The following is a 6,520-nucleotide window of genomic DNA, read 5'->3' as shown; positions in this document are numbered from 1 at the left end:
GTTAAAGGCAATCAGGATACGCGGACAGCCTCAGCGTGCCTGGGAGGGCTGTGAGCAGGGACCGCTCGCAGCCCATCGGTGTATTGCTTTCATCGCCTGCAGGTGTTTTTCTCCCCAAAGCTACTGGTCTGCAGTGAGGACAGGACTGGACTCTGACTATATCCATCCCATGAGGACTTCGGTTTGGTCTCTTTATTACCCAAAAAAAGGTTGCTCACCCAGATTCCTCTTACCATCCCATTTTAACCAAAAGCATCCAGAGATTGCTGAGCAGGTCTCAAGTTCAGGTGGTTTTCAGATCTGCCCTCACCATGATTTTACATGGAGGAGGGAGGGTTCAGGTCAACCCCAAAATGAGCAACTGGGCTCACAAAAACTCATGAAGTTTTTAATCATGGCATCCCCAAGCTAATTTGTTTCTATTTTTTATGCATTCAAATGTTCAGATGGCCTTGTGCAAGTGCTGGCTAGCTACATCTTGTTAAACAAACAAAAATCAAGATAACCCTGAAAGGCAGAGTTTGCTTTGATTTTCTTAAGGCTGAGGAGAAGGGAACCAGTGAGAGGTGGAAGCACATAAGTCATGCTGGAGGTTGGCCTTGCAAGGACACTGCCCTGAGGGCTGATGTCTCCCATTGTCAGCCCAGCATCTTTATCAGATGCCCCACAAACACCCTGCCCCCTTCTCTCCCTGCACACACAAAATATTTGCTTTCAAATACTGAAGCCAAAATCAGGTGCTGAAAAGGACATCCAGGACCTGAATGGCCTGGAAAGAGAGGGCTTTTTTAATGTGTATGTATGTGTGTACAACAGGACACAATGAGCCAGCTCTGCAAACAAACTGGTGCCATTAACTGAAAGTTCCTAGGGTTTTGAGCAGCAGGAGGAGAAAACTGGCACCAAACAAAAGCAAAGTCTGCAGCCATCACCGGGCACACGGGAGCTGAATGAAGACCAGGTTCAGGTTACTGGGCAAAAAACGCTCCCTGTCTTTTCTCATCTGTTTACAGAGCTTGTGCCGTGCTTTCCCGACACCTTAATGCAGAATCCAAATAACTTTCTCCTAGAAACAGGAGGCAGGACTGAACAGCATATCAGTAACTAGTCTGTGCCTGCAGTTTTCATAGAAACCCTGATGTAATAAAAACATGGATGCATTAACCAAAACGGCAGTGATCAGCATATAGTCTTTTGCTCTGTATTGGTGGGAGGTAAAGGTTAAGCCAAGAAATCTGTAATTTAGCTAGGCCTTGAGGAGAAAGCACTATAAAAATAACCTTTCCCCTTCTGAGTGACATCCTCATCTTCTGTGGTGGGGTTAGAAATCCTACACAAAGGGCAGCTGGCCTTTACATGAACTGCCTGCTCCTGTGGCTCGGCCCTTCATTCTTCAGGGAGAAGGCAGGGAAAGCCACTGCATTCATTCACTGCCAGGGACCCAAAAGCAGCCAGGAACTATAGGCAGAGCTTAAGCCCAAAGGTTCCCCTGGGGAAGAAACAGAGTCAGGATACGCAAAGCTATGTTGCAATTTCTGGGACAAAAAAGTGTAAATAAGCCATTGATCCACTGAACTCCAGCTACAACAAGGGGATACACCAAGTAGGAACACTGAGCTCCACTAGATCCCGAGTCCTGCTCCCTCAGGTCAGGCTCTGGTGAGTGCCAGTTACAGCTACAGTTAGATCTTCTTTAAGCATCATCATCCATTGCTGCTTCAGCTTGAAGCATACCAAGATCCACAGGATCATCTCTATGCTCTGTTGACTCTCTGGAGATAGGCTTTTAAAGTCCATGCTTCCTACATCTCCTGCCCAGTGCCTTTGCAACTTTAGACATGTATCTTGAGCCCAACATATCAACACATTATACTTCTCAGAGGTCAGCAAGCTTGTACTCGCAGAGCAGTCAGTTTTGCCAGAGACTATATGGTGACACAATACTAGCAGCTTTCCAAAATAAAGCTAGTTCCATGTGTGCACGTTGCCAGGTTTACGCTGTTCTACCACTGAAGGAACCCATGACACACAAGTACATTGGAGCTAAGGTTACTCCTAGAGCAAAATATTCAGTAAGAACAGAAAGTAATTACCTTACAGACTTGGTCAAATCCATGTAAAGATTTCTGGCACATTGCACAGTTCAGACATGACTTAGACTTGACACGAGAAGAGTGTAAGGAACTCAAGGCAGGGTGAACCTGCTTATTGTGCTGAAGGCCGGGGTGCTAAAATGAGCGTGCTGTCCAACACAAACCCATACTGGAAGTAGAGATGAATCTTACTGAAAAAGCTATATCCAGAGGCTTCAACTCATAGTTGAACTCTGAAACGTAAGTCTCTCCCACAAGTGAAGATAAAAAGGGAACATTACCAGGAAGTCTGAGATCTGAGATATAAACCCTTTGCAACTGTTAAACATTTCAGTGGGAGACTACATTTTTATTAGTTCTTCTGGATTCTGTATTATCACATCTAGCAGCAAGTGAAAGCAAGAAGCCTAGTTTGAGTGTCTGAAGACAGTGAGGATGCTGGTGTCCCCTTCCTCAGGGCATTCCTTCCTAGAGGATCTTTGCTCTAGATCCCCACTCCAGCACCTGCAGGTTCGTTGGAAACCACTCTTTTGTTGCCAGCTCTTGCACAGTGCAAAGCTCAAAGGCTGGGAGGCTGCAAGCCATGAAGCAGTCAGGCAAAGGCAGAAGCAACGTGAGCTGGAGGAGCCCCTTCCTTGGAAGGTCCATACTGCTGTGCTGCCACCTCGCTCCAGCACTGAGCATCAACCCATGGTGGCCTGGAGGGGCCATGGTAGAGCAAGGCCCTGAGGATGCCCAGTAAGAAACAGCAACACATGCAACAGGGGCATTTGTACAACTGCTATTTACAGTGTCTCCAGTTTTGTCTGTCTTCTCCATCCCTTCCTCTTTTTGGGTCATCTTTACTTTCTTGGGAAATGAAAACACAAACAGTGGTTTCTTACATAATGCAGTTGGAGCATGCAGCCATGGCAACTGGTGCTTGGGTATGACTCAGTATTTCTTATTTTGTCTTCTTTTGATTAAATTGAACAGTAGAAAGGACCATAACCATGAGATGCACCTGATCCTTGGGAAACATCATTACCTGTCAGTTACTTAGTACTTATATAGCTGTACAAATACCTATTTATATAAATATTTTATAAAAGCCTGCATATTTATAAGTAAACCTAGCAAAAAATATATAAAAAATAAAAACTAATTGGGAGAGGTCAGGAAAAAAAGCAAATGAAGATGCTATGGAAAACTTTCATTTTACTTTAGGTTGTTCACACTTTCAAACTGCGATGAAAAGACCTCAAAGTGAATTTCAAAAACCTGAAGTTTGAGTCTTGAGTCTTGATCTAAAACATAATTTAATGTAAATCAATGGTTTAATTTATTTTTTTCTTAAAGAGAAACCAGTATTTTTCCAAACAACTCCACTGAGGGATTTATGAAATAACTATTTTTCTTTACAGCTGTAGCCTTCTAATTAGGCTTTCATTCTAAGGTGAATTTTTAAGCCCTTCAGACCCGAGACATTACACACAATTCTCTATAATCTCTTCCTGAGGAAATTATTGTATTATTTAATAGTCTTTGTGTTGGGTAATTACAGCAGGCTTCCTTCCTCCTTTCCATTCTTCATTCTCTTTATTTACATCTGCAGTAGGCTCATACAGCCACAGTCTCGGCTGACTTCCAGTGTGTCATGATTCAGTGAGATGCAGCAAGAAGAGAGAAGAACATGGGCTCACAAGAGCATGGAAGATCTGGGGTTTTAACACAGAAACTGCGGTGCCCTTTCCTTCAGTTTACATAGTCAAGACAAATATAGCATGGCAGCTTCCTCACAGGCTGTGGGAGGAAGTGCAATGGCAGGGAGAAAAACCCACATGCAGAGGAAACTCTTGAGAGTTTCCAGATGGCAAACACCAGAGCAGAAGTCAGCACGTGTTTGATATGATTGCAGGCAGTGCTTTTTCTCTACCCAACCAGCAGTTAAGTGTCCTGCAAGGTGGGACAATCTGTCTCCAAGACAGGACACAGGCAATGGTAATATTTCAACCCTGTTCAAGGCTGTACCTTTTGGCTCTGTTTTCCTGACTTAGTGGGAACTGGAAGCTTCTCATGGATGCCAGAACTCCTGAGCTCTGCTGTGTGCCATTTAAATTCTGCAAAGAATTAACAAAGAATAAAAGTAACATTCCCTAGGACTGGCAGCAGAGGCATTTGTGAGGCTTTCTGAGAAGATATTTAGTCCAGCACACTGTACTGGGACTCAGCTGTTGTGTACTGTTCCTGGCTCTGCCAGAAAGTGCCTGTGACCTGTAACAAATCTCGTCACCTCCATTTATCCTCCTGCCTTTTCTAGCACCATTCCTCAGACAAGCACTCAGTGCTGCACCACTCAGACAGACTCCTTGTCAGGACACTTTCTCCTAAGGCAGGGTTCAGTGTATTCATGAAAGGCAGGCTGGACTGCATTCAGACTTTACTGGCCAATCCTTATTTAATGAGACTGGTAAATAGAAATCATATATATATACACACACACACACAGAGCTTTGTTTGCACATAATACAATTGCACTTAATGCTCAGTCAGTAGGAGCCCTGCATACTTTGAAAATGAAAGCCATAAAAAGTAAATTTCATATTAGGAAAAAACAAGTAGCCTGTTTGCTAGCAATCAGCTCTGTTGCCTGGGTACCAAGTACAGTAGCTCCTTTTTGCTCCCTGCCAGGGCCTTGTAAGCACACGCTGTATTTTATTTCAGTCTAGAACCATTATGGCTATTTATTCACCTCCGGTGAAATGCTCCATTTGCTGCTTCACGTGGACCCAGGCTGGCATCAAGACAATCCTGCCCGCATGTTGAGGGAGCTCGCCCAAGATCTTTCAAGGGAGGATTTGAATTCTTAAAAGCCTTACTGTCTTTGTAAGGCACAGCAAACCGCTTCTTCCACCTACCTGCTTTTCCGTAAGCCACTGAAACAACACAAAGCTGTGCTGTGCTGCCCGACAGCTGCCGGCAGCTCCCACACCAGCATCTGCTGACTTCTGGCTGCTGGACTTGCGATTTTACTAACCCTGAAAAGCTGCGATGACTTGCTGAAGATGTGGTCTGCAGAGAAGGCAAACTGGTGTCTTGAGGCACCAGCAGATTCAGTCACTGTGATTTAACACAGCATCACCCGTCAGCTGAACCTCAGGAACCCACAGCATTGCAGTTGTAAAGCAGAATACATAAGCTCAGAGGTGCTGGCACTTGGGCTAAGGACAGTCAATTTTCTTCATTCTGGGAATTAATTTATTTGCTTTCTCCTCTATTCGCAAGTCGCAAGATGCATTCCTTAGTTCCCAGTTCCACAGACTCTTGCAGAATTAAGCTAGGTTCTTTCCTTCCCATCATCATGTCTAGTAAGTGAACTGCAGGACAAATTAGGTCCCTGGATGACACAGCTGCAAGCCCCAGCGCCCTTGAGGGGTTTCTACAGCCATAATCAGCTAGGATAAATAATTACATCCATTTGAAGGAGTGAAACCCAGCTCATTCCATTTAAGCTGTCGTGCAACCTCAGCCAAGTTAAGAGGGAGGAAAAAGCAGAAATTCTTAATATTAGAAGATTTTGAGAGACACAGAAAAAGGGAGGGAGTTCATCTGCAAAGTAACATTTTCAGGTAACTGCTTTTCAGAACCTCACACACCTCAGAGCCGCTTCAAAGAGGAATGCCAAACAGCCATGGTGAATTTTTCCTGTTAGGATCTTCAGTGCTGGGGAACAGGGATTTTCCAAGGTAGCTTCTGACCCTTAATTGAAGTGTAGCAGTGGAAAACCACCACAGTTCTCAAAAAGCAACTAGTCAAAATATTGGTAATCTCAGCTTCTTTCCACTATGGAAAATAACTCCGTGCCTTTGGTGGAAAGGCCAGGAGTCACGTTACACAGAGACCAAAGGCTGCTCTTGCCTTTCACTGCTGTTGCACCTTGCAGAGTGTGTTCCCTGGGGGCAGGGCTGGAAATAAACTTTCTCCCTAATCAATTATCAAGAGAACAGCAGCTCCAAAAAAATAGTCTCATTCTATTTAGTGGCATCACCACTATAAAACAGGTTTAATTTATGAATAGATTGTATGCAGTTCAGGCCAGAAATACCTATTTTTCTGTTAAAGAGAGAAGGCAGTACATCTGATATGGCCCTAAGACTGCACAGGCTGAATTTTGCAGGGTTAGATCCTTAATAAGCTGTAGTGGGACATTTTTCCCCCAAGTCTGAGCATTCAGATTTTTGTCTTATATAAATGGCTGTAGGAATGCTGGGGGTACACCCTAGACTATTCTATTACCCACTGAATCACCTCAACATGGCAGCTGAGACTAGCTGTCCAGCTAGACAAGGGACAGCTTCCAGCTAGACAAGTGATACCTTCCTTTAAAAGTAAAAGGTGGTTTTCTTGTGTGTGTGGTGTTTTTTTTTTAACTCCTATCAAAAGTCACA

This window comes from Platalea leucorodia, assembly GCF_965183815.1.
Source record: "Platalea leucorodia genome assembly, chromosome: 7".
In the NCBI taxonomy this organism is placed as follows: domain Eukaryota; kingdom Metazoa; phylum Chordata; class Aves; order Pelecaniformes; family Threskiornithidae; genus Platalea; species Platalea leucorodia.
The sequence above is the reverse complement of the archived record's forward strand: the minus strand, read 5'-3'. Positions refer to the sequence as shown.